Source organism: Eptatretus burgeri, chromosome 8, assembly GCF_056783735.1.
Source record: "Eptatretus burgeri isolate ZD-2024b chromosome 8, Ebu_testis_v1, whole genome shotgun sequence".
Classification (NCBI taxonomy): Eukaryota; Metazoa; Chordata; class Myxini; order Myxiniformes; family Myxinidae; genus Eptatretus; species Eptatretus burgeri.
This window is the reverse complement of record NC_140968.1, coordinates 90,898,875-90,925,128: the sequence shown is the minus strand read 5'-3', so window position 1 is coordinate 90,925,128 and position 26,254 is coordinate 90,898,875. Positions and strand designations below refer to the sequence as shown.

At 45.0% G+C, this 26,254-nt stretch overlaps 1 protein-coding gene across 5 annotated transcripts in view; it reads right to left on the bottom strand.

The window, feature by feature from the left end:
• IQCK (IQ motif containing K) overlaps positions 1-26,254 on the bottom strand; it is a 130,975-nt gene that overhangs the window by 13,916 nt on the left and 90,805 nt on the right. For 4 of the 5 annotated variants that reach the window (XR_015061144.1, XR_015061145.1, XR_015061141.1 and 1 more), the window contains one exon: positions 22,949-23,243. The exons of the other annotated variant lie outside the window; for it this stretch is intronic. The gene's annotated coding sequence lies outside the window, so the exon portion shown is untranslated. Of the gene's footprint in view, positions 1-22,948; positions 23,244-26,254 lie in introns of those variants that run through there. 5 annotated transcript variants of the gene reach the window in all.

The window sequence follows — 26,254 nt, the reverse complement described above, 5'->3', positions numbered from 1 at the left end:
TGCCATAGCGGGAGATTCGGCAGAGGGTCGTGCCTGCCAAAGGGAGCCACGTGTCCCAGCCAGGAGACCGTGTGAGGGCACGGAGAGAAAATTGGGGGGCGAGGCCCGAAATTGTGAGGACACCAACACAGGCGACGGGAATCTGGGTTTATAGAACCAATAGTTTAAGCGAGAGGCGCTTGTTGAAAGCCCCGGGGTAGTTTAACAGTTCAATGGTTAGGGTAGATTAGGAGATGTACCCCTCCGCACCATCCATCCCCTCGCTGTCGTTGTGGGCCGCTGGACCCACTTTGGGTTAGATTGCTGAACTCTGGGGAGGCCATTCTGAGGCTTGAGTTGGGCCTCGACACAGGACGTTAGCTCTCCCTTATTCCCCTCCGGCAAGGGAACGTAGGGGTTGGGAGTAGGCTAGGTGACAGAATAGGTTAGCCGAACAAGGACGATAAAGGGGGTTAGGGGACGATTTATAGTGGGGAAGTAAAAATAAAAACAATAAAAAAATAAGTTGGGGCTAAATTGGGGTTTGACAAATTAAGGGAGTGGGTATGGACAGTGACAGGCAAAGGCGATAGGTTGGGAGGGAGACAGGTAGGTAGGTCCGAGCCCGCCTTCCAAGTGGCCAGCACCACCGCACTCCCTCCACCAACCTTCACTGAACGGCAAAGGCTGGCCAACTTCATCGGCTGGCCGTGATTTGCTTCAAGGCGGAGGCCGGCCAAGTTCATCGGCAGCAGTGTGCTGCAAGGCCTGTGCCGGCCAGTTCATCTGCTGGCTGTTTTTCTTCGAGGCCTGTGCCGGCCAGTTCGTCTGCCGGCTGTGTTTGCCTGCAACGGTCTTCTTCTGCGGGCTGTGGTTGCCTGCAGCGGCCTTCTTCTGCGGGCTGTGTTTGCCTGCTCACCTTTGCCATGCCATGCCCACTGCCCAGGTTCACCAGCCCCGTTCAATTTTGCTTTGCCCCCCCTGTTCATTTCCATGTGCGCCAGGATCCGCAAGGCAACAGTTTGCAAGCTGCGAGAACTGCCCTGTTGGCAGCTACAACACGGGCCTGCAGTGGCGGCCCGTGCACCGTGTTTGCGTTCATGCATCCATTCGTTGTGCTCATTGCGTGTGCCACTTGAGCTGGCACGGAGACTGCGTTTGTGCAGCCCAAGCACCGTTGTGGTTCACTGAGTTCAGTTCAAAAGGGAAGGCCTTGGACTGCGTGTGAGCAGCCAGCCACGTTCCCTGTCACCTGCATTGTTTGAGCCAGAGACTGCATGTGGGCAGCCTGGCTCCCTGCTAACTGCTTTCTTTTTGCAGAGTTCAATGATCCTGGGCCATGGTTTAGTGTAAAATTTGTAAGTTAAGGTTAAGATGTACTGTAAATATGAGTGCGCCCCCGGCATGTCTGTCTAGCGCCGGCAATTTTATTTAAGTCGTCCGTGTGAGTGAGTTTGTTTAGATAGTTACGCAGCCCTCAGGTTATTTATTTTGGGGACACGAATACCATGAATGTCGCACTCAGGGATCCGTAGGTAAAATGTACTAGGGGAAAACTACACATGATGGCACACGAAAATTTGACGACTCGGGACGAGTCTGTAAAAAGGGAAGGGGTAGTGTTGTGGTTACCAGATTCGCAAACCACCATTCAGGTCCCTTAGGTGAGGTATCTCGGTAAGTGCATGTGTAGTTAGGCCCAAACCCGTTGTCTAGTGGGAATACATGTCATTTATACGTGCTGCGACTCTTTAGGATAGCCGTTTTTCTTTTACTATCTTTATTTTGGACCAACCGCCATGATCACAACCACAACATCAACCACCGACCACAACCACCGCTTCACCACAACCGCCACGACCTTCACGCACACCTCACAACCGTAGCATCGCCACCGTTCTTGCCCCGCTATGGGCACCGATGCTGGACTCGTGTAGGGCGCACGTTGAACAGCGTGTACAAAATCACGGATTTTCTGCTTCAAAAACGGATCAAAAACGACACACGCCCACTTTTTGCCGTCCAATCGGTGAGCGAGGGGCGATTTGGCCCCGCCTCCAGAACGATCGATATATGCAAATTTGTGGATCAAAAAGCCTTCACGCCCACTTTTTCTCGGGCCAATGGGGAGCGAGGTGAAAGGTCAAAGGGAGGGGGTCAAAGGCGAAGTTACGGGGGGATAAAAGGACCGTGTTCGTCAGTCAGAGTCAGTCGGAGTCAGCAAAAAGGGAACGAAGAGTCAAAAGGGGAGAGTCGCAAACAAGAACAGGTCGGAGAGTCAAGAACGAGAGAGTCAGCAGAACGAGGTCGGAGAGTCAAGAAGAGGAGAGTCGGAAGCAAAGGGTCAAGACTTCGCGGGCGGTGGAGCTGCTCGTCGTGTGCGTTGGAGTCGGAACGGAGGGGACGGAGCTGTGGAAAGGCGGCGACACCAGACGAGGGGGTGCTCGCGTCGTGCAGGAAGCTGCACCCGAGGGAGGCCGACAGCGCGACCTGGCCGAGGTGGAGACGCTCGTCGCACATAATAAAGATCCTCTATACCCCGAGCATCAGCAACCCCCTCCTGTTTCCCCCCGCGCTGAGATAGTGCGACCAAGGGGGCCCCGTTCCCACCCCCTGCCAGGCACTGTCCACGAGGCCCGCGGGTTGCGGGGCCATCGCCGCTCCGCGTCTCATCACCAGACGGGTAGGCCCGACCCGGTCTCGGCCTCAGGCCTACCTCATTCTTGAGGGTATTTCTTTTCCTTGGTTTTGGGTATGTGTTGTCGGCGCCGTCTGTGAAGTAGAATTGTATAAGTGTTGCCGTGTGCTCGGTAGTCGGTATTAGCTCTGCACTGTGTTTTCACTTTTATGTTTGCTTTTTGTGTAAATGGAATTGTGTTTTCTTTTTTTTGTGTGCATTTGGTGGAATTGTATTTGTGTGCTTTCCGTTCGTCGCGAATAAATGTGCTTTATTGTTGAACTGTTCTCCCGCTTCGCTTCGTCTTTTCCTCCATTGAACCCTCATCTTGCTTCACGTAAAGGGTTGGTAGTGGGCTGAATACGCCCGATAATTAATCGAACCGTCGAGGTCGACGATAACACCGCTCGGTTATTCTGATAGTACGGAACGGGTCGCTTAAGTGGCCCGTGTCCGAAGTCGACCTGCGGCGAGGTGCGATCGCCCGGTCTACCCTCCGCGTGGGTACTTAGGTAGGTCGAATTTGGCGAGCAACCCTATCCCACGCGGGGGCTGATTGGCTCGATCGCGGTGAGACCGAAAGGTCCACCCGTGACTGGTTCCCGGCGTTAGTCCGAGAGGGTCACGACTGGATTGTCCGTCCGGTGGGCGACGTGCCGCGATTCGAGTTACGTGGCCGTCGCACGCCGGCGGGCGCGAAGACCGCAACAATATATATATATATATATATATATATATACATACAACAACATATATTTTATATATATATATATATATATATATATATATATATAAAATATATGTTGTTGTTGTTGTTTTTAATTTTCCTTGCTATCATTTCTATTTTGAGTTTGTTTTCAGCACCCAAGCACTTGAGGTCTTTGTCTTCGATTTTGTATTTGTTTTTTATTCTTTAGATTCTCTTTTTTAGTTTTGGGTTCCTGTTTCCTTTCTTGAACTGTTGTATCTGACTGACATCCTTCCTCAGTTGCTCTCTTTGTGTTTCCATGATGGGATTTGGCTTCCATTTGTTGGGCCTGTTTTATGTCGCTCTTCTGGTGTTGTTTGCTAGTTACGACATTTTATTGAATGAAGTGTGTGTGTGTGTGTGTGTGTGTGTGTGTGTGTGTGTGTGTGTGTGTGTGTGTGTGTGTGTGTGTGTGTGTGTGTGTGTGTGTGTGTGTGTGTGTGTGTGTGTGTGTGTGTGTGTGTCTCTCTCATAACTTTTTTTACCGTTTGAGATTTTATCATCAAACTGTTGTTTTCATCAAATGTAGCTCAAATACAATGATGCATATGGGCTTTGCGTTTGAGATGCTTTCTCGTTATCAAGTGTTTTCTTATAAATTTACCTCTTGGAATATTTGTTTATTTTTCCATCAGTTTCGATAACTTTGACTCGTGTATTTAATTTCTTCCTTGCAAATGTTATAGCAAAGTGCAGATGAGTTCTTAAAGGATGATTTAGGGGTTAAACCCAAATGACTTTGTCCAAATCAGCCAATATCCCAGAAATTACCTCCAAGTATACCTTTCTCTTTTGATCGAAATTCATTTCGTGTTGAAGGCTGAAAGGATGACTTGGAAGTACGCACACTCATCACTAAGATGTCTCGCCTGGGTTTAAATCCCAACGATAAAGTATAAAATTGTCATCTGTGTTTCACATGCAGGGTGATTCATCAATGTGCGTGCTGTCCCTCGGATGGATGTTAAATGGTCGGCCCGTTTGCCAGCATTCGTTGGTGGACGTTAAATATCCCCAGAGTGTTCTCCGCAAAGATTAGGCGAGCCATCGCCGGCACCTTGGACAAATTTCAAATTACTGTTCTCACCAGCAGAGGGCATTGCATCAGCGGCATAGCCACACCCTCATCCAATGATGCTGCCCCGCTGTGCACAAAAGAAGAAGAAGATGATTTCGTGTTCGAAAGAGAAAAGAAGCCAAACTTTTGCTTAGTGTGTACTTCCTTTCACTTGTTCATGGGAATTTTCCTTCCCCCCCCCTCCCATGAGGAGTGCTTAGAAAGGACCGTTTTCTCTCTCAGCAAAAGTTGGAGAGTAGGACCATTCTCAAAAGTCTGAAAAGTCAAAAAAAAAAAAACAGGAGTGGTTCAGGCCATCTTCCTGGACATATATATATATATATATATATATATATATATATATATATATATATATATATATATATATATATATATCTTCTTCTTCTTCTTTCGGCTGCTCCCGTTAGGGGTCGCCACAGCGGATCATCCGTATGATCCGCATCGTGATTTGGCACATGTTTTACGCCGGATGCCCTTCCTGACGCAACCCTGGTCACCTCTTACGACACAGGGATATGGTACACCTATTCTAACCGGGGCATACACCGGGTCCAGTACACTGGTACTCATTTCGCCGACCTCGGAAGGATGGCAGGCTGAGTCAACCCCCTGGTGTATTAATTCAGTGACCCAACGGGGCTTGAACTCAGGACCTCTTGGATCCCAAGCCGCTGCCCTAACCACTGCGCCAACACCAGGCATATATATATATATATATATATATATATATATATATATATATATATATATATATATATATATATATATATATATATATATATATATATATATATATATATATATATATATATATATATATATATATATATATATATATATATATATATATATATATATATATATATATATATATATATATATATATATATATATATACTATACGATCTGCCATCCTGCTCTGCTTTGAAAGCTTGCTCCTCATGGCAGAAAAGACCACCTTCATATCTGGCCATCTGACTTCCTCCACTCACACAGTAATTGATTATCAATGTAACACTCTTGCCTCTTCCCTCCAGTGGAGGCTGAAGGTTTCCAATGTAGTCTTGTTCTTCAAACCCAGTCTTGTTCTGAATCTGCATTGATGTATTCAATGCTAGGAAAACCCTCTTCCTCTTTACAGATGATTTCACCTTGTGTCGTACAGTACCCCATCCCACAACATTTGTGTCACTTTCTGCTAATCTGAAATTGATTCGATGCTGGCCTGGTAAATGGAACATGTCTTTCAATCCTGACAAATCTCACAATCACACTCGGTCACTCCGGAAGAACCATCAAACAAACCCTCCTATCTCATTCCATGGTCAGCCACTTGAAGTGATTCAGTCCCTTGAACTTGTCAACCTCAACATCAGCCATTGATCTCTCTGAGGCTAACCACATCAAAATGATGGACTCCAAAGGCAAACGCAAACTGGGCATCCCCTGTCATTCCAAGCACATCATTCCTTGAGAAACAACAACTCCTCACAATCTGCAACACGTTTGTTGTTGAGGTTTTTTTTTTTTTTTTTTTTTTTTTTTTTTTCTCTCTCTCTCTCTCTCTCTCTCTCTCTCTCTCTCTCTCTCTCTCTCTCTCTCTCTCTCTCTCTCTCTCTCTCTCTCTCTCTCTCTCTCTCTCTCTCTCTCTCTCTCTCTCTCTCTCTCTCTCTCTCTCTCTCTCTCTCTCTCTCTCTCTCTCTCTCTCTCTCTCTCTCTCTCTCTCTCTCTCTCTCTCTCTCTCTCTCTCTCTCTCTCTCTCTCTCTCTCTCTCTCTCTCTCTCTCTCTGCACCCCAGCATTGCATGTCTCTCCTTGATTCTGTGGAATCGAAAGTTCTCAAAATTATTTGAATCGTCGATGATGAGGCTGAAGCACAAGGCCTGTTGCTCTCACATTGCAGGCAGGTCGCTGGCCTCTGCTTTTTATCAACCATCTCTCTGGCTTCCTCTACTCTTTCACCCCTCTGACCACCAGGACATGTTACTCCAGAAAGGACATGTTACTCCTCCTGATTCTACTCCCAAAATTCAGGTTTGCCACCCACCTCTGCCAATTTCTTCCTCTTTCCTCCAGTTTACCCACCTCTTTATTCCAGAGGGAGTTGAAGTGCACTCTTCCCTCCAGGGCTTCAAGCGAGTGGTGCACCATCATCTCATGTCACTCACCCCCTCTCCATCTATACCTGTAAACTTTTCTACTGCCATTATCCTTATCTACCCCAACACTCTTACTTGCAGGATACTGTAGTCCTCCCCTACCGTCTCTCCTCCTTTGTTGTCAGCTCATTTCCTTGTTTGGTGTTGCTGTGGCTCCATTATTTTTACATTACCTTTTTGCCCAATCTCAACTCACCCTTCCATGAGTCTTGAGCTTGCATAGAAAAATAAATTCACATTCAGAGTACCGGGTGACTCCATGAATTTCCCGTTTGAAATTCTCTTTCTGCGAGGGCAGGCCTGTACAGCTCGGTTCATGAAAGACTTGGGTCAGTAACGTTCCCCACAAGAAGGTAGGAATAATTGGGACCATTAAAGTAGTAGTAGTAGTAGTAGTCGTGGTGGTTGTAGTAGCCATGGTAGTGGTGGTCGTAGTTAATCCATGCAATTCATCCGTGTGGAATTTTTTCTTCCTTTTTTGCATAAAGAACAATTAAAACTTGAGAGTTCATAGAACACATTATCCAGCACTGTCTTGAGAAACAAGGACATGGGTGGGGTCTATGAGTGGCAAATTTGATTGGTCGTGATGATGTAAAATGTTTCATGGGTGGGGTCCATAATATTTTGTCCAAGTCCTACTAAATGGAAGGGTTTTGAAAGTGCTAAAAAGGTGATTTGTGTTCTAGTGTTCAAGTATATAATTCAATTGAAATAAAATAAAGATTTTTAAACTAATCGAAGAAAAAATTGGAAGTTTATCGCAGTTGAAGCAGTGTCTTCTACACCACCTGATTTAACACGTTACATTAGTTATCCGTGCCTGTTGTTTGTGTCCTTTATGACGGCCTTAAGCACCGTACGTTTCTTGTTTGGAATGAATTTCAATTTTGTTTGACTGCCAGACAGGCAGAGTAAAAACTCATCTCATTCCTCTCTGTGCGTGTACGATCGGGACAAATTCAGAGCCAAAGTACTGATAAACTACAGGTTTGTTTTTTATTCATCCGATTCATGTTCAAAATTTAACATCCAATTGAGATCAAGTTGTTCCTCGTTTATAAACTCACATTCTTCGACAGAAGGGCAGACAGACAGACAGACAGAAGTGAACCAATTGCTTAACCCCACTTTTAGCTTGATGTACGGGTATGTAGGGTAACAAAAATTGATGTTACCCTTGATGTAGGGTAACAAAAATTAAACATCCATGTACAAATGACGAATGTGACCTGCATACACGGGCTCTGATATATCTATTCTGTAAACCTTTGTAATAACCATCTTTATATTCTATCTGGTGTTTAATTAGTGGGAATTTAGAATGGTATGCAATCCTTATTGGATGACCAGACATGCTGTGTCTGTTTGGGATGATCTGCCAAGTGAACCTTCCTGTTTCCAGCAGAGAAACTGTGAAATAAGTTTAACGGAAGATGCTGACGGATAGGATCTCATTGTAGTTGAAGCAGCAAGGGAGGAGGGAGGGATAAATGTTGTGGAGGAGTGAAGTTGCCAAATCTTGTTGCCTTGTCCGTTGGGAGCCCGGGAGGAGCATTGCAAATAACGCTAGCCTGTGTGATGAAAGGCCACACACCTGCAGCTGTCTGTCCTTGACGTTTCATGGAAAAGTACAATCTGGAGCTGTGATAATTCTTCCTGGGAGATAATGGGGAAAAATAACTTGTTTGTTCAGTTCCTTGAAATGTAAAAATATTACATTTGATTAAGGGCCACACCTGAAAAAAAGATGGTTTAAGTTCTGTTGAGGACAAGGAATGAAAAAGTGTCCAAAGCAATAATGAAGGGATGAATTCCAGTTATCATCAGGAAACTGTTCCCACCCAGGCACAGTCTTGATTTCCTGTTCTATTGCCAACAACATTATGTCAATCAGTTGCAATGTCTGATGAAGTAGCGACACTGGAATAAACTGCAGTTCATAACACTTTCTCCATTTTGAGAAAAAAGGGATATCAAAGAACAATTGAGAATATTCTAACAATTAGACTTCCTCATAGACTAAAAACTTCAAAATACCACAATAAGTCCCTACAGTCAAAAATGTGACACACAACGACTTGTCACAGACCACATCGAATCATAACATATCGTAAAACAGCATGACAATCCTCTCTCACAAAACGATTTGATGATCGATGAAATGCCTAGTGCGTGTGTGCGTGTGTGCGTGTGTGCGTACGTGTTAGAAACAGCAAATGAAAAAACGAGATGTGTGTAAAAACATGCATTAGCAGATTAAGAAATGTCTTCCTGTTACTTTCACATCACTCATGAGACCCAAGAGCAACACAAGAAGTGTTCGTATATGGGAGCTCACAAACTACTATAAACTCTTTAATCTTTGGATACACTTACCTTCTACACTGCTTATTTGTCGATATCTGCCTTGCTCATATTTTCTGCCTTTTTGAACGAAAAATAATTTTAATCAATCATTCATCAAGCGTACAACATCAGTTGAGTGTCAAATGTTGCTCGCTATCACTATCATACAGCAAGAGTCGTACTTCTTTCTTTCTTTCTTTCTTTCTTTCTTTCTTTCTTTTTCACAGCCACAACTATTCCCATGTTCTTTTGTGGTTTGCCGGGGAAAGTTTTTAATCCCAAGTCTTTCACGAACCGGCTGGCCAGGCCTGACGTTTGATTAAGCCTGGCCGCTGATGCAATGCTCTCTGAAGGTTGGAACAGGAATTTGTTCGGGGGCCAGTGATAGCTCGCCTTCTCTTCGAGAAGGACACTGTAGGATATTTATATAAGGTCCACCAACTAATGCCGGTAGATGGGACACCTGGGTGATCTCCATTCGAGGGACGGCACACACATTTATGAATCATCCTGCCTATGAAATACTGGGATGACAGTTTATTGCTCGGCCAAGATTCGAACCCAGGCTAGACAACTTAGAAGTGAGTGTGCATACCTCCGTAGTCTGGACCTTCTTACTGGCCCATAAAGGAAGCATCATACAGTATGGAATAATAGAGGCCTGTCCTGCAGACAAAGCTTTGGGATATCCAAGACGAGTCAATAATCGCTTCCAGGCATTAACCAATCTAGGATACTCGACCGGAGCTGATTTTGGCAGGAATTTGCAACTTGTCCAGGGCATTGGTGATGCCTCACTCTTGGGATCTTTAACATCCACCAACAACCAGTACTGGCGGATGGGTGCTCCGGAATAACATCCTCCCGATGGACTGAACACAGCGAAACACCAGCGTGACAGTTTATAGTTGGGTCGAGATTCGAACCCAAGCTACACAGCTGAAAGCGAGTGTACATAGACTTCTAAGCCACACCGCCAACACATGAATTGCACAGATTTTCAGATGTGGAAAAAGTAATTTTTTTTACTGTTTCCCAAGACAGAACTTCTTTCCAATCCAGTTATTGAATCAGAGAACCTCATGGGTGGGATTTTTTTTTTTTTAAAGGAACTAAAGCTGATGAAACAATTGTTCCAACTCACCAAGAACACCCATTGCAGCACCGATTCAAACCCCAAAAACCAGTCATTTCTCTTCCTAACGGAAACACTGCCCTCACACACCCTACGGCTCCTTAAACACGCATCCATTGAGTGGGTATGAGAACACCAAAAATGATCACACACTCTGAAAATTGAAGGAAGCTGATCTAGGTTATAATTTTCATTTTCCCAGACGGAACAAGAAAGAGTTGATCAAAACATTAGGTAATGTTCGTGTAACGTGCAGGTTATTAAGAAGGTAAGCGTTGATTCACTCACAGCAGGTGCATGAGCTCATGATGTAAATGATTCTGCCTTTGTGACGTCTACCAGCGTGAGAAGCAACGCATTGCAATGTCCTGCTTCATTCACAAAATGTCACCGTCGTTCAAACAAAGGCGACTCCGAGTCATTTCCATGGAGCGTTAATGAGGAAATTTAATTGTAATGGATTTTTGGCTCATTCCACTGCACCGAATTGTTTGAACTCTCTGACATTTCCTGATGTTGTGCTCTCTCGTTCTGTTTTCTAATATAAAGCTGCACTTCACGCCCAAAAGGCTGTGAGAATTTTAAACTTTGTTTACTGTGGCCGCTTTTGTTCGATCATACTTGGCATCGGCCGGTCGTTAGAATAATACCCTCAGTTCCTGAAACGGCGTCATTCCAGGGTTGTCTTGGATACTTTAGAGGTCACGTGAAGTCCTGCTCGAATACCCAGTTGTTTTGAGAGTTGAGAAAAGTGTAATACTTTTCACAACTGATTTTAACTGGAGGTAATTTCATGGCATATTTACCTCCGCAACCAAAGGTGGATGGAGGTAATGTTTGAACCCCTGTTTGTCCGTCTATCTGTTTAGCTGTCAGTGAGCAGGATATCTGAAAAAGTTACGGATGGATTTGGATGAAACTTGGTGGACAGGTTTGGAGTGTGACAAGGACGAATTTATTCGATTTTGGTGAAGATCCAGATCCGGTTACAATAAGTTTTTTAAAATAATCTTTAAGTGATTCTTCACCATTGAGAGATTGGTTCAAAAACGATATACAGCATGATATCTCAAAAATTGTGGATAAGTTATGACAAAACTTGGTGGATGATTCGGGTAAGTGACAAGAACAAGCCGATTCGATTTTAGTTCAGGTCTGGATGCAGAGTGGGTTGCAAAACGTAAACTGTTCAGCCTGGCAGAGGTATGCGCTCTACCGAGTGTCCTAATTCCGTACATACTTTCCTTTCAAGAGAAATAGTCAGGTCACAGATATAATGTTGAAAACATGAGTTTAAAATGAATGTGAATGTGCTTAACAGTTTGAAATAACATCCTGTTTTTTTGTTTTAGAGATAAAAAAAAACAAACAAGCACTGAACCAAAATCAACAATCAAAAGGGCCTGCTTTTTGCATCCATCAACTCAGGCTCACAACTCAATGGAAGTTGTCGAGAAGCTGATGTTTCGGACGTTAACCTCTTAGGAATGAGGATGACCTGAGGTAGGTGTTCACCACTACATCAGGTCATCTGCCATCCATACCCATGGTCTCTTCTACCCCAAATGGCCCCATTCCCAAGCACTCCCTTCTTACAGGTTGTTGTGATTTTCCCCCCTCTCCCTCGCCCCTTTTCGTTTGTTAGTTGTCGGTTGGTTTGTTCCTTGTCTGTTTCATACCCTGCTTCCTCTTCTTGCTGTGTTTCATTTCAGCTTGTGTGCAGCTTGCTCACCCCCATATGCCCTTCTCCCCTCCCTTTGGTCTCACTTTCACTTATACTCTGCTGTTGATGTTTACCCCTTTCCATTCTGCTCTAGCTCTTCCACGAGCCTCAATCTTGGAGATGAAAAAAAAAAAACTGTCCTCTTTTTCTCCGACAGAGAGTAAACACCAAAAATGCCAGCTTGTCCTTGCTTCTCATGGCTGTTAGCATACCTCGATCAGCGTCCTCTTTATTTCATCCATCAACATCCCCATCCACTGTTCTACTCGTCCGCCAATGCAGGTCGACGCCAGCCTTCACCAACAAACCTAGTTACTCATTCTCGATTGAAGGTACATTTTGGGTCAAACAGAAGTAAAAACAAAACGAATCCAAAAACATAGGAATGAAGAGTAAGTCGTGAAACCAATATACGTAAGACTATCATCATCATCATTTACGAATGTACCAAACCTATTCCAGAGCATCGGTTCTGCAAAAGCGGTCTCTTGGCAAGGGTAACTTATTCTGGACGGGTCTCCACTCTGATGTACTCGCCATCCATCCATCCAGACCATACTCTGTGCGGAGCGTTGGTGCTGCCAAAGCAGTCTCCTTGGCTATTGGACACAATCCTGAACGGGTCACCACTCCGACACAGGATACCATCAAGCTGGCACTCATTTTGCCGACATTGGAAGGATGACAGGCAGTCAACCCCACCTGGTATTAATTCAACAGTAAAGTGGGATTTGAACTGAGGACACGAGGATCCCAAGCCCACCACCCTAACCATTAAGCCAACACCAGGCATGCTCAATAGAGAGTGCAGAAATTTGTAATTTGTTCATTGTGCCAGCGATAGCTCACATAATCTTCGTGAAAGATACCGTTGGACCTTTAACATCCATCAACTAATACCAGAAGACAAAACACCCAGTTTAAGGTTGATCCGAGGGAGGCACACATATTGATACATCCTGCTGCATGTGAAACACAAGGAGGGCAGTTTATAGCTGGGCCGAGATTCTAACCGAGGCTAAATAGCTCAGAGGCGAGTGTACATACCTCTCGGCTATCCTGCCAGCTCATCGCCAGCACTCTGGCCAAATTCCAAATTCCTGCCCTGCCTTCCTCAGTGTCGGAGGGCGACCCACCTAGGATTACAACCATAGCCATATAAACTGCTTCGGCAATACCAACACTCTACATACTGAAGACCATGGTTCTTGATCTGATCTCCAATTTATATTAGAGGAAACTTGCTTTTGTGCATAATTTAATCGCAGCTGCTTTACTTGCATCCTCAAAATCCATTTGATGTGAAGCTTTAAAGCACATATTACAAGTCTTTTTACAGGTTGACATAAAAAACAGGTGGATGCCTACCATTCAAACACTTCAAAAGGAAGATAAAAGCTTCAACACAAAGACCCAATGGCCAATTGGTTTTATACAAATACCTTGACTTGCAAAGGCACCCGTGACATGCCCAAACACATCCAGCCACCTTATTTCAGCTTTTTCTGATATTCTTACTCCCCATCCCATTCCAAACCACTTCCTTGAATTAAATGTTAATACGAGAGATTGAGCGCCTTGGAGAGTTTGGAATTCAAGTTTAATTTATTTCATGTACAATCATTATTATTATTCCGATGTTCTGTTTGCAGGCAGGTTCAGTACTGCCGAAGCAGTTGTACGGCAAGGATTAAACTGGGTGGTTTGTCATTGCCTTCCCAGCAATAGTTATGGCAGGAACTTTTAATTTGTTCAGGGTGCTGGTGGTAGCTCACCTACTCTTTGTGAAACACACCGTGGGATCTATAAAGTCCACCAACTAATGCCGGCAGACCTGGATGCTCAGTTTATGTCACCCTCATTCATGGGACCGCACACACATCGATGAATCATCCTGCCTGTGAAACACCGGGATGACATGTTATAGTTGGGTCGGGATTCAACCCCAGACTAAACAGCTGAGAGGTGAGTGTGCATACATCAAGGCCACCCTATCAGCCCTGGAATTATTATATCGAGTAAAATTCAAAGTTAGGACCTCGATAATTCGGTGTACAAGTGTCTTTGCTCAAAATTGTGGTAAAGCAATACATTGTAACCTGCACGGGAACGTGGTGAGCTTGCCCAGGTGGGGTGGGGCTTTGCAACTATACACGTGAGGCCACATGTCAGTCAACTAGTTCGGGCCGCAAAAAGTCCCATAAGCCTCCAACATTAACGACCTTGCTGGTAATCTGGGAAATCCTCTCTTCCTTTTCGCAGATTACTTCACTGTGTGACAAGCAGTATTCTTAACACAGTGAAAGAGAGTAAGATGCTGCATCAATCTCTGCTGATCTGAAATTGAGTAGATGCTGGCCTGAAAAATGGAAGATGTTATTCAATCCTAGAAAATGTCAGTCGCACACTGTCGCTCTGGATGGATCGTCAAACAAACCCACTTGTCTATTTCCATCATAAGCCACTGAAAGAGGTTCACTCAATTGAATTTCAATGCCTCACCATCAGCTATGACCTTTCTTGGGCCAACCACATAACAAATCTGGTTTCCAAAGCCAGCTGCAGATGGGGCATCCTCTGTCATTCCAAGTCAGTCCTTGATAAACTAGAACGGAATGCGGTGGAGCACATACCTCCACCAGGCTGAATAGTTTACGTTTTGTATCCCACTGATAGGCTGAATCTGGATCCGAACCTAGGGGAGGAGGCTTTTGGTGCAGGAGGTGGAGGGGGCGGGGGAGGGTCGGACGAGGGACGAGGGGGGGAGGTAAGGAGGGTTGCTGAAGGAGTGTGGGGTATTGCAGAATAGCGAGGGGAGGGGGCCGAATGAGGAGGAGAAAAGGCTCTGTGGTGCTGTGAGAGAGGGGGGACAAGAGACAAGGAAGATGGCAGTTGAGGATTTGAGAAGGTGGAGTGAAGAGATGGAGGTGAGAGGGCAGTGGAGGGAGGCAGGTTGGTGGATGAGAGGGGGGTGAACTTAGAGAAGGAAGAGTGAGGGGGATGAAAGGTGGGAGAAAGGTGAGGGGAGAATTTTTGAAAGAGGTGAGAGGGAGGCTTGGAGGGAGAAGAGTGGGATGGTTGCTTTGAGAGTGAGAGTGAGGGGTGAGGGGGTGAGTTGGCACTGAAGTTGGAAAAAAGAATGGTTGATGGAAAGCGAGCATCCATGGCAAACTGTGGTTTTTAAAAGTTTTAGGTCAGAGATGCGATTTAACACAATTCTTGATGGATGCAATGAAGGCGAATTCAGAGCATGGAGAGAAGAAGCGCTGTAATAGTTGGATTTTTTAGGCAAGGAATGAAGGAGAGGTCGAAATGAGAGCAGTCTGTTAAAATAGCAGAAGAGTAGTGCATTGTGAAACAGTAAAGAGTACCACATGTGTGAGAGAGGAAGATGAAGCATTATAAGATCGTTTTTGTTGTTAATATTAATGTATGAGAGAGTTCAACAGATTAGGTCATGGAAGTGTAAAAAAAAAAAAAAAAAAAAAAAAAAAAAAAAAAAAAAAAAAAAAAATCGAGGAAGACGAGGAGGAAGTTAAGAGGAAGAAGAAGTAGCAGAATCGGGAGAAGGTTGTTGTTGTTGTTGTTGGGTTTTTTTTTATTATTATTATTTTTTTTTTTTGAGATAAGAAAGAGATTAGTTGGGAGAATGGGGGATGTTTGGAAAGTGGGGAGGATGAAAATTGAAGGTAATGGGGAGGATAGAAATTGAAGGTAATGGGGAGAAAAAACAAACAAACAAAAAAAAAAAACGATCGAACACCAAGTGGAACCGGTAGGCCTCAAGCCTAGGACTAGGCCTCAAACACCAGGTGAGAACGTCGACATAAATACTCACAAAATAGCACGATTTTTGAAACAAAACCGAACTAGGAACACACATTAACATGTAGGTGAGAAAATTAAACAGTTAAAACGGGACAAATAACAACCGGAACTTAACTTTGAGAATGTCAGCAGGGAGCCCCGAAGGAGACCTCTTGCCGCTCAAAACCTCAAATATCCGGGGCCTTCGCTCAAACCTTTCAGATCTTTCCATGCAGGTTGCCACTGACAAACCAGACATTATCTGCCTAACAGAAACTTTCCTCTCCCAAGACGTGTCTGACTCCCAAGTATCTCTCCCTGGTTACTCCCTCTTACGGTATGACAGACCTGAGCCTCGTCCTGGTGGAGGTGTTGCTCTCTTCATCAAAGACTCTATTCCTCACTCTCCCTGCACTGCTCTCACTCCCCCACACCCCCAGGAATACCTCTGGCTTCGGCTTCCCCTCCACTCCCACCTCATGTTTATATGTGTACTGTACCGTCCACCGAACAGTGATGACTCCATCTACACCTCACTCTCCGAAAACATGTACCATCTTCTATCTTCTCATCCAAACTCTCTCTTCCTCTTATGTGGCGACTTCAATTGTCATCACGCCAGTTGGCTAGGTGTGGGTACCTCTCTCACCTGCCATGGGACATCAGCAAAAGCTTTCTGTGACTCATTGGGACTGACTCAATCGGTCAACTTCCCGACCCGGATCTCAACCAATGGTACTCCATCTCTTCTGGATCTGATTTTGACAAATTTCCCTGACAATATCTGCTGCTCTTCCTTCGCTCCAATTGGTTCTTCTGACCACGTCCTTATTAAAGTGGACATCTCTCTGGCTGTTATCAGAGAACCACCTCACCGCCGTCGAGTCTGGCATTTCACTCAAGCCGACTGGCAGGGTCTCCGAGCAGCCATCAAACTTACAGACTGGTCTCCTATCACTACTTTCTCAAACATCAACTCATCCTGGGAATTCTTTCAAAGAAACTTGCTCTCCCTCATGCACAGATTTATCCCCTCTCGTGTTCAGTTGTCTTACCCTTCCTCCCGCCCTTGGTTTACTGAAGCTTGTGGCGAGGCAGTTGTCCTGAAACAACTTGCCTTTGCCTCATGGAAAGCAAACCCAACTGAGGGCAATCTCAGTTCTTTCCACAAAGCTCGGAACAAGTGTGTAGCTACCCTCAGGAGAGCCAGAAAACAACATCTTTCTCATCTCAAGTCTGAACTCTCAAACCTCTCTCCCTCCTCAAAATCCTGGTGGCGTTTAATCAAATCTGTTTCTGGTGTATGTTCCCCCTCCATCCCCTCCCTTACCTCAAATGGCCGCACTGCTGATTCCACACGTGATAAAGCTGAATGTCTAAACTCGGTGTTTGCAGCTAAATCTTGTGTCCCAAACCCATCACTATCTCTACCCACTTTACCCAGTCGCACCCAACTGTCCCTGGACTCTGTATCCTTTTCTCCTGACAAGGTGGAGAGCTTGCTTTCAAACCTCAAGTCAGATTCTGCAACCGGTCCAGACGGCATCAGCCCACGTGTCCTCAAAGCCTGCTCTTCTGCTCTTGCTCACCCTCTCTCTGTTCTATTCACCCTCTCATTTTCCCAAGGTCATCTGCCATCTGCTTGGAAATCTGCTAACATCACTGCCCTGCATAAAAAAGGTGCAAAAACAGATCCCTGTAACTATAGACCAATCAGCCTTCTCCCAATCATCAGCAAGGTTATGGAATCCATCATCGCTTCAGACATGAAATCCTTCCTCTTCTCCAATGGCTTGATTTCCAATCATCAATTTGGTTTCAGACCAGGTCACTCTACCCTAGATATGCTGCTACTGCTCTCCCATCAATGGATGGAGGTCCTCAATGCCAGACAGGAAATCCGAGCCGTATCCCTGGACATATCACGTGCTTTTGACACAGTCTGGCACCCTGCCCTACTCACCAAACTCTCTGCCCATGGTATTCAAGGCCATCTCCACTCATGGCTCGCAGACTTCCTCTCCTGTCGCAGTCAACGTGTGGCCCTAAATGGAGTTCTTTCATCCCCTCTTCCTGTGCAGGCTGGAGTTCCTCAAGGTAGCGTTCTGGGCCCTGTTCTTTTTCTGGTTTTCATCAATGATCTCTCGGACTCTCTGGAAAATCCTCTATTTCTCTTTGCCGATGACTCAACCCTCTGCCGTACCATCTGTCATCCCTCAGCCCGGCAAGCAGCAGCTTCTTCACTCACTGCAGATCTGGATAAAATCACAAACTGGTCCAACACGTGGAACATGTCTTTCAATCCAGACAAATCTCACACTCTCACTATGTCTCTTCGAAAGGACCGTTTACAAAACCCCCCATCCACTTTCTCAACAATCCTCTGGAAGAAGTCTTTTCTTTCAAGCTTCTGGGTCTCACTATCTGCCATGACCTTTCCTGGGAAAGTCACATTTCCAACCTTGCCTCAAAAGCCAGTCGCCGACTGGGAATCCTCCGTCGTGCAAAGTCCTTCCTCGGCCCTCTTGAGCTCCTGACCACTTACAAAGCTTTTGTCCGTAGCCTGATGGAGTACTGCTCTCCCCTCTGGGCTGGTGCTCCTGCCTCCCACCTTTCTCGACTTCACGCTGTCGAAACCAGGGCTTTTAAGATCATTGGCATCTCCCGCAATGAAGCTGAGTCTTTGGGCCTCTCACTCAATCACCGCAGGTTGGTCGGTGGTCTTTCTGTCTTCTACCGACTCCTCTCCAGCCTTGCCCCCTGCTCTCTCTGCGATTTGTCCCAACCACATTTCCACAGGGCGCTCAAGGTCCGCCAACAACCCCCTTCTGGTAAAACTACCAAAATCACGAATCACTGCTCATCTTCACTCTTTCATTCCTCTTTTTTCCCGCCTTTGGAATAAACTTCCTCACTCTATTCTTTCCCATTCTTCCCTTCAGGCTTTCAAAACAGCTGTTCACCACCACCTCTTATCTTCCCCCATCCAAATCCTCGATCTTTTCTACCCCCGATAATCCACCCAAGCCCACTTCCTTCAATTCTCCTGCTTTCCTTCCTGAAAGTCCCTTTAATGTCCATCTTCCCCTCGCCATGTTCCCCGTCCCATCCCCATCCCTCTCCCTTCCACAGTTCACCTGTGTCTGTTCCCCAATGTTTTGTCCCTTCCACTCCCGCCCCTCTTGTCTCATGCCTCCTTGCTGTGAGTTGTGTGTTAGCTCTCATACGAGCCTCGACCAAGGTATACAAAAAAAAAAAAAAAAAAAAACCTGAACCAAAATCGCATCGTCTTGTTTTTGTCACCTACCCAACTCATCTACCAAATGTTGTCATAACTCGTCCACAAATTTTTGAGACATCATACTATACATCGTTTTTGGCCCTATCTCTCAATAGTGAAGAATCACTTTAAAAATAAAAAAATTCTCGTATCCGGATCCAGATTCGGATCTACCCATAAATTGAATCAATTCTTCCTTATCACACATACACCCTGCCTACCAAGTTTCGTCTGAATCCGTCCATAACTATTTGAGATATCCTGCTCACAGACAGACAGACAGACAGGGGTGAAAACAACCTCTGCCCACCTTCAGTGGTAATTTGGACTATTCACAGCCTACAAGGCCCTTGTCCATAGCTCAATGATGAACTGCTCTCCCCTATGTGCTGGTGCACGAACATCACGTATGTTTCTTCTGAATTTGGTGGAATCTAAAACTCTCAACTTGATAAGAATTTCTCACCACAAGGCTGAAGCACAAGGCCTGTTGGTCTTACATCGCATACAGGTTGGCAGTGATGGAACCGGACCTGAATCCGAAGCCAGAACTGCTGGAACCGGAAAATTTTAGAGAAACTGAACCAGGAACTGGAAACGGCAAAAAACCTTTTTCTTGCAAAGTTTTCACCAATTCTGTACATAATATAACATAATATAATATATAATACAGCCAAATACTTTTTTGAACAGTAGTTATGATGTTCAACACTAAACGAAGCAAAGCTTTCAAATACTTTCATTACAACAGCGATGAGGTTTGATCTGCACAGGTCGCCTAATGTTTGGTGTCTCAACGGATTTCGGTAGGGGAGGGTTCAAACTTTCAAAATCCATCAGGTGACTTTTTTGGAAATGCTCAGATATCACCTGATCAATGACATCATCAAATGTTTAAAAATCAGAACAAAATAATTTATAACTTTGCATCTTTACAAGGAATTAAGGTGCAGGAGGAGGCCATTCGGCCCATCATGCCTGCTCCACACCAATACCAGATTTTTAATCATTCCCTTGATTCCCCTTCCCTTCGTGTAAGCCTTTTTGAATGCTGGTTGTATCATTGGTTAGCAGCATGGACATGCTGCTGATGCAGTGCCCAAATTACCAGTACACACTGGTACTCATTTCACCAACCTCAGAAGGATAACAGGCTGAGTCAACCCCCTGGTGTTAATTCAGTGGCCAACGGGATTTGAACTCAGGACCCAAGGATCCCAAGCCACCCCCCTAACCACTTAGCCAACACCAAGTTATGATAAGCCATTTTGAAATAAGAATGACAGATTTAGATTCAATTTTTAACGAGCTTTCATTTGATATCCAGTTTCAGCATTTTTGTGTGATGACATCATCACAGTTGTGGATTTCAGAAAAAGGGTTTTTTGACACTGAACCATTGTTTTTTTTTTGCTTAACAAAATAAAAGACGTGACAATCATTTTCACACAAAGCAACGACTAAAAACAGGTTTTTTAAACAGCGAGTAATTTGGTATTTCTAATTACTTTGTATTCTTCAAAACTAGCAAATATAACCCATCGCTTTGCTGACTGGAATATTAAGGGGGGGGGGGGTTGAGAAAGAGGGAGAGAGGAGGGATGGAAGGGAGGAAAAGGGGAGGAAGGGAAAAAAAAAGAGAGAGAGAGAGAGAGAGAGAGAGAGAGAGAGAGAGAGAGAGAGAGAGAGAGAGAGAGAGAGAGAGAGAGAGAGAGAGAGAGAGAGAGAGAGAGAGAGAGAGAGAGAAAGAGAGGGAGAGGAGGGAGAGAGAAGGATGGGAAGAGGGGAGGGAGGGGAGATCGAGGAGGGAGTAGGGGTAGGGGCGCTGAAGGGTGAGGAAGAGGGGAGCAAGGAAGGGGTAAAAGTAAGGAAGGGGGCTGGGAAGAGCGGCCCCTCACCAAACTTCGTAATACACTCCGTGAGTGGGGGTGGGAGTGTGGCAGATGGAGGAGAGAGGGGGGAAGTGGGGTGGGGAGGTGGTCTGTTAAGAGGTAGGCATGAGGGGATGGGTTTTCGTCTTGCATTTGGTCGTGGGACGTTGAAGAAGGGGTGGGGGGGAGGGTAGTACACGATTTAACGAAATGTGGTGCGTTAGAACAGCACTTTGAGACTGCCAGGAAGTGTCCATGGGGGAGTGGAGAGAGGAGGGGGTAAACGTGAGGGAGGTGGAGGGAAGGCAGTGTGAGGGCAAGGGAAGATAAGGTAGCGTGAGGGGAAGAGAATGCGATGGGAGGGGAAGGGCAGGCAGTGCAAGGGGAGGGGAAGGCAGCATGGGGGGAGGGAAAGAGAATGGAAAGCAGGATAAGGGAAATGGAAGGTGGCATGAGGGGAGGGGAAGGCAGCATGGGGGAGGGGAAGAGAATGGAAAGCAACGTAAGGGAAATGGAAGGTGGCATGAGGGGTGGGGAAGGGAAGGCAGCATGAGGGGTGGGGAAGGAGAGGTGATAAAATGTGCCCAAACAGCAACATTTTATTTTTAACTGCCGGTTCGATATAAAATCAGGTGGGAGCATTTAAAAAACCACGCTATATACCTGGCAAAGGGCTGCCGACATGTTTGCACATGCAGCGACCTTTTCACCCCTTCGGTCGGCTGACTCCAAATCTGATTCCAGTAAGGAAGCAGTTTAAAATTCAAAACTAAACCGTCATTCCTTAACAGTCCCCTTAACAAAAGGGGAAGGATGGGGAATCAGGGGGAGGGGAGGGGTGGGAGAAAGAAGGGTAGAGATGGAGGTGGAGGAAAGGGTGGGAGAGGGGGAGAGAGAGAGGGAGAGGGGTGGGAGAGAAAGGCTTAGGGGGAGAGAGAGAGAGAGAGAGAGAGAGAGAGAGAGAGAGAGAGAGAGAGAGAGAGAGAGAGAGAGAGAGAGAGAGAGAGAGAGAGAGAATAATGTTGAGAGTGGGAGAGGAGAGGAGAGAGGAGAGTGTGGAGGGGGAGAGAGGTTGGATAATGTTGAGAGAGAGAGGGGAGAGAGAGGAGAGGAGGAGAGAGGGAGGGAGAGGAGAGAGGGGAGCAGGGGAGAGAGAGGGAGAGGAGGAGAGAGGGAGAGAGGGAGAGAGGGAGAGAGGGAGAGAGGGAGAGAGGGAGAGAGGGAGAGAGGGAGAGAGGGAGAGAGGGAGAGAGGGAGAGAGAGAGAGAGAGAGAGAGATAGGTGTGGGAGAGAGAAAGGGAGAGAGAGAGGTTGGATAATATTGAGGGAGGGAGGGGGGAGAGAAAGGGGAGGAGGACAGAGGGGATTCTGGTAGGTGTCAGGTAGATGAACATTGACGTCTCCAAGGGTTTATAAGTATTGCAATGTATCCAGCAATTTGTAGGTATGATTATCAGGCATTTGATGATATGAGTGAGAAAGTGAAAAAAAAAACTTTATCGTTAAGAAATCATTGTTGCCTGTTCCAAATCAAAGCATTGTTGAACAGGCCAAAAAAAATGGTGAATTAAGACCCCGTCAAGAGACAGCGAGGTGTCCAAGGATCGCCTGATAAAGGCTATAATTAAATAAGGCCGTTAATTATCTTTAAAAGGGGTATTTTAATTAACCCAAACACCTAATTTTCATTCCTTCACTTCCTTGGAGTTCCCTTAGTATTCTTGCAAAGTTTCAGCTGCTAAATTTCATGGTTTTGGAGTTATAGAGGACACACACACACACACACACACACACACACACACACACACACACACACACACACACACACACACACACACACACACACACACACACACACACACACACATTTATTATTATATAGATGGTTGCAAAATTTCAAGATGACAGCTGTCTATTACTAAAATGAGTTGAAACATAACGGTTGAAAATGGAGTTCGTGTTTATCTTTGTTATTTTTGGGGAACCCTTTATCTTTTGTCTCTTGTTTTTGGTCTTTTGATCACAGTGATCGCCCGCTTCCTATTGTTTAGATATTGCGCCGGCATGTAGAATACACCTGATGTTAAAAATTCAACAAGGCTGCCTTGACAACAACTATCGAACTTAGATACCAAGAAGGGCAGACAGAGCACGTTTTGTTTTATTTATAATATCTGTTAGCTCAGTAAATTATATCGGCATATTCTGTTTGTAGAGAGGCTTTCTGCGATGAGGTGTTGATAATCCTTACGAGCTGTTCCTTGTTGTTGTTCTCTGTTGCAGTTGTTTGTGATCATTCATGAGTTGACATGGCAGCATCATCGTTCTTAAGTTTGGATCCAGGTGGAGAAGAAAATTGTTCATTGTGCCGTGCTGTTATGAAGAAGAATGAAACGTGGCAAGTCCAAGGAAATCATGGATGGATAAAGATCAAAGCTCTGGCAAAAAAAAATGGGGTGATATCAACATCAGCATAAATGAGAGTAGAGTTTCTCTTCCGACATGTCCACAATCAAATTAAAGACCATGAAGAAGCATTTGGAAAGGGACACAAAAACTGCCGGACATATTTCTCAACTAAACTTGCCCCCTGGCCTGATCAGAAAAGATTTTCTACTCAACAGCATGATGGAGATGGTTCTTCAGCAAGTGTTGTACAAACAGAGCCCACTCCCCTGGGGTAAACATACATGTAATATCCTTTAAAAAAAAAACATGATATAAAATAAGGTTCACATGGTGTCATGTTGTATTACTATGAAGCTACTATTTGTTTATATGTATGGATTTTAATGCACGGATGGTCTGGGATTTTTTAAGTTGACCGCGTGGTGAATCGTAGTGGTGCTAATGGAACATATTCGTTTTTTTCCTTCTCGGTGAAAACGCATTTATTATAAACTGGCAAAGGGGGGGGGAGGGGGAAGAGGGAGGGAGGGAGAGAGAGGAGGCAGGTGTAAGGTGAGAGGGGGGAGGGGAAGCAGAGACGATGAATAAGGAGGAGCTCAGGAGAGTGACACCTCACCAAACGTTGCTATTCTCTGTGGGAGTGAGGAGTGCGAGAGAGAGAGAGAGAGAGAGAGAGAGAGAGAGAGAGAGAGAGAGAGAGAGAGAGAGAGAGAGAGACAGAGAGAGAGACAGAGAGAGAGACAGAGAGAGTGAGAGAGAGAGAGACATACACACACACACACACACACACACACACACACACACACACACACACACACACACACATTGCCTTTTAATAGTATCGAAGAAGATAAAATCAAGATGTTGAGTGTGTATTATGGAGAGTATGTCTCATGGAATTTCCCGGGGAGGATTCTTGAGACGATTTAATTTGATTGTTGGTTTTGGAGGAAATGCAACATGTTTGTAGGTCATTCAAAGTTACCCCAATAATGATTATTAATATAAAGTTACGGTTGTAATTTTATGTTATGCAAGATGGTAAAACGTTGTGCCAATTTCAAACAAACTATTCTCTCGTGTAAAGTGGTAATGTTGTTTCATATCGGATGTAAAATCTGAGATGAAGGAATAGTTTAGTCGGGAAGAAGATTAGTCACGTGATTAAAAGTGTATTGGAAACGAGAACAAATTGACCAAAGATGGTTTATAAAGAAATAAGTTTTATTTCTGGAAATGGGACTGTGTGTCGTGAAAAGTGGTCTTGACCCGAAGAATGTGTTCTCTTTTCTGTTTTCGGGCCACGAGAGTTTTTGGCACGGTTTTGCCTTGATTTTGATTTGCAAAGTTTGAATAAAACTCCAAGGTACTGTTCATTTTACGACTCGACAGTAAAATAATCCCAGATAAAGGGGCTGATAAGATGGCCTGGAGGTAGGTACACACACTCACTTCCAAGCTGTCTATCGTGGGTTCAAATCCTGACCCAGATATAAATTGTCATCCCAGTGTTTTGTGTTCAGGATGATTGATCAATCCATCCTCGGATGGATGTTAAACAGGTGACTCGTCTGCCAGCATTCGTTGGTGGACGTAAAAGATCCAATGGTGTCCTTCACTAAGAGTAGGTGACCTCTCGCCAGCACCATGATCAAATTCCAAATTCCTGCGATAACTAGCAGGAGGAATGAGTGGCATAGCTGCACCGTCAGCCAATTATGCTACCTTGCAGCCTTGTTTTTTTTTTTTTTGTGTGTACAATAATGAGGCTTGTAGAAGAGCTAACACACAGAACGTACAACAAGGGGAGCAGGAGACAAGAGGGGCGGGAGAGGGAAGGACACAACAGTGGGGAACAGAGGCATTAGGAGATCTGTGGAAGGGAGAGGGATGGGGTGGGGTACATGGGGTAAACAAGATGGACATTACAGGGACTTTCAGGAAGGAAAACAGGGAATTTGAAGGAGGTTGGTTTGGGGTGAATTAACAGGGTTAGAAAAGATCGTGGTTTTGGATGGGGGAAGATATGAGGTAGTTCTGAACAGCTGTTTTGAGGACCTGGAGAGAAGAGTGAGATTTAACAGAGTGTGGGAGTTTGTTCCAGAGGCAGGAAAAAAAAAAAGAGGAATGAAAGAGTGAAGGTGAGCAGTGATTCTTGATTTTGGTAGTTTTACCAGAAGGGGGTTGCTGGCAGACCTTGAGCACCATGAGGAAATATAGGGAGGACAGATCACAGACAGAGCAGGGGGGGGGGGTGAGGCTGGAGAGGAGACAGTGGACAGAAAGACCACCGACCTGCCTGTCATGAAAGAGTGAGACCCAAAGACTCAGCTTCATCGTGGGAGATACTAATGATCCTAAATGGCTTGGTTTCAACAGCGTGAAGTCGAACTAGGTGTAAGGCAGGAGTTCCAGATTTTTTTAAAAAAACCTCAAAAAGGACTTTTGTCTCGAAGTCTTTAATACCCATGTGAGAGACTACCAGGCAACACAAAAGTTGCATTTTGAAAAAAATGTTCCTACCCGAATTAAAGTCTCCATCCTTTCATGCTCAATAAATCAATGCAAAATCAGACATTGAGACCACGCTTTGGAATCACCTTCAAGAATGAAGCAACGATGCTGAAAATTATACGTCACACTGAAGAATGGCAATTGCTGCATAAACTTTGCTTGATCACGTCGGTGAGATTGCCCTTTACAGCCGAATTTAATTAATAATTTAAATTTGTAATTTAACCTTGTATGATTTAATTGTAAAAGAAAAGTAACGAGATAGAAAGGTTGAGAATGTAATTATTAAGGCATGTAATTTGTGCTCGAGCAGATTTACATCATGGAAGTGGAATGTGCGTGCAGTCATGCTGACGACAGTCGCTGCTGTCAGACCTGCACCGATGTCTTTTGCATTTACAGAAGCCAGCTTGTGCTAATTGGTCCAAAAAGGTAAAGGACTGTTGCGTGAGATTCTTCATGTTCGTACTTCATTACGAGCTTCCAGCAGGCTGATGTAATGCAGAAATGAACTGTTTCATCATTA